This window comes from Sciurus vulgaris, assembly GCF_902686455.1.
Source record: "Sciurus vulgaris genome assembly, chromosome: 15".
In the NCBI taxonomy this organism is placed as follows: Eukaryota; Metazoa; Chordata; class Mammalia; order Rodentia; family Sciuridae; genus Sciurus; species Sciurus vulgaris.
Window position 1 is genome coordinate 58950825 of NC_136476.1, and position 2065 is coordinate 58952889.

General features: G+C 48.8%; 1 pseudogene across 1 annotated transcript; it reads right to left on the reverse strand.

Annotated features, from left to right (window-relative positions):
- Positions 1–228: 228 nt before the first annotated feature.
- LOC306645556 (heterogeneous nuclear ribonucleoprotein F-like) lies at positions 229–1688 on the reverse strand (annotated as a pseudogene). Its single transcript has one exon. The product of its transcript is annotated as a heterogeneous nuclear ribonucleoprotein F-like (transcript).
- Positions 1689–2065: the final 377 nt, after the last annotated feature.

The window sequence follows — 2065 nt, forward strand, 5'->3', positions numbered from 1 at the left end:
ACCTGGCCATGTGGTTCAGAAGCTTTGGGAGCTTTTTGGAATTTGTGGGAAAAATTTTGAAAAGTTTAAAGAGGCAAGCTTGAAAAGCTTTAGAATTGTTATGAGTGGAGATAATGGATGCTTCTGATGGGAGCTCAGAAGACCAGAATACTGATAGGACTGTGGATAGGAAAAACGGCTGGTGAGGTTTCAGAGCAGAACTCCACTGGAAATTGGACTAGAAGTCACTCATTTTATGTTTATGTAGAAGTTGTCTACATTTTGCCCACTTCCTGAGACTTTCTGCATCACCTGGCTGCTGTAAGCCCCATCTAGGCCCCTGTTGTTGAATTCAGGAAGAGTTCTATATATGCATGTTGGCCCTGACTTTTGACATAGCTGCCACACCTTCTTCATGGTTGGCAAACTCAACATCTGCTTTGCATGTCACTCTACCATCAGGGCCAATCTCCATTTGGACTCTCACAGGGTTGAGTGGAGAGAAGAAGTTGTAAAAATCGTTCTCAGTTGCTTTGTAGGGCAGCCCCCTCAGGTGGACACAGTGGCCAGTGGTGCTCTGCACTGTGAATTCACCATCTCCATATCTATGGTCATACATTTCTGAGAAACAGTAACTGAGGTCTCTCCCAAACAGGTCGGTGGTAAAGCCGTAGCCATCACTCAGGCCGCTGTACTCCTCATAGCCCCCATAGCCTGTGCTGTAGGCACCATACCTCATTCTCTCCAGGCCTGCCTGCTTCAAGATGCCAGTGTACCTCTGGGCTGTGTCTGGCCGGTCATAGGGCCTCCACTGCTGCACAGACATGAACTTCAGAGGCGGATCAGAGTATGACCTAACCTCCTGACTGCTCTTAAACACTTCGATATACTTATGCCCTACTCTCTCCTTGTGCTTCCCTAGAGCCTTTCCAGCTAATTCCTGTGAGGCAAACTGCGCGAAGGCCTCCCCTGTAATCTTGCCCTCGGGGTCCACAGGAAATGTGATCCCATTTGGCACAGTTTCCAACCCTGAGAAGAACTGAACGATTTCTTCCTTTGTGCATCCAAAAGGGAGTCCCCGAGGTCACACGAAGCCGTCATTGGCAGTGTCGGCGCTGTCTGGACCACTGTGCTTCAGTACCCAATCCATCTCGGTTCTGTGTGACTTGAACACCTCGATGTACTGGTGTCCCATGCTTTCCCTGTCTTTTTTCAGGGCCATTTTTACATCATCTTCTGATTCAAGTTCAACAAAAGCCTCACCACTCTGCCTGCCTTCTCTAGTATAAATGAAATGGACACCTGCAACCCCATCATGAATTGTGCAGTCGGAGAGAAAGTTCTGCACATCCTCAATTGAGCAGGACCAGGGCAGGTCACGGAGCTTGACCACAAAACCTTCACCTTCCTCAGGGCCTGGCATCATGGACACTTGACAAGGCAGATGTCAGACAAGCTGGGGCACAGGTTTCTGTGGCTCAAGGAACAATGGCTGCCTTCAGTGGAAGACACTCAAAGTAGGTAACGAATTGTCCATTGAGGAAGATAGGGCTGATTTCTACTTTCATCAAGCAAACGCGGCTCCAGGCCAGAGAACCCCAAATTCCACCGGATGCTTAAAAATGCAGAAGGCTCTGGGGAAAGCACAGGTGCATCTTTTTTGTTCTTAACCTTCTTCAGGAAGACATGGCACAGTCCTGCTTCCACGATGGAGCTGAAGGATGCAAGGACCAGGATGGGCGCCATTAAACGTTTAAGCCAGCAAGTGGCATGGTCAGATTACATTTTAAATCATTACTGTATGCTGAATAAAAGATGGACCTAGTGAGGAGGATGAACCAAGAAAAATTCCTCTTTCTCTTGGAAGTTGGCACTCATGAACTGCACAACTCAGAGCTGTAGCGGATTGAGGGGCCCCTAGCAAGCCAGTCATATCGCCTGCCGATCAGCAGGTGACAGCTGCTCCAAGCACTCTCCTGACAATCCCTGAGGTGCAGGAACCTCTGGGATGGGAGAAGGCTTCTGCCTGCCTTATTGCCAAGGAACATCTGACGGAAGGTACAAAGCCATGATGGGCATATGTAAC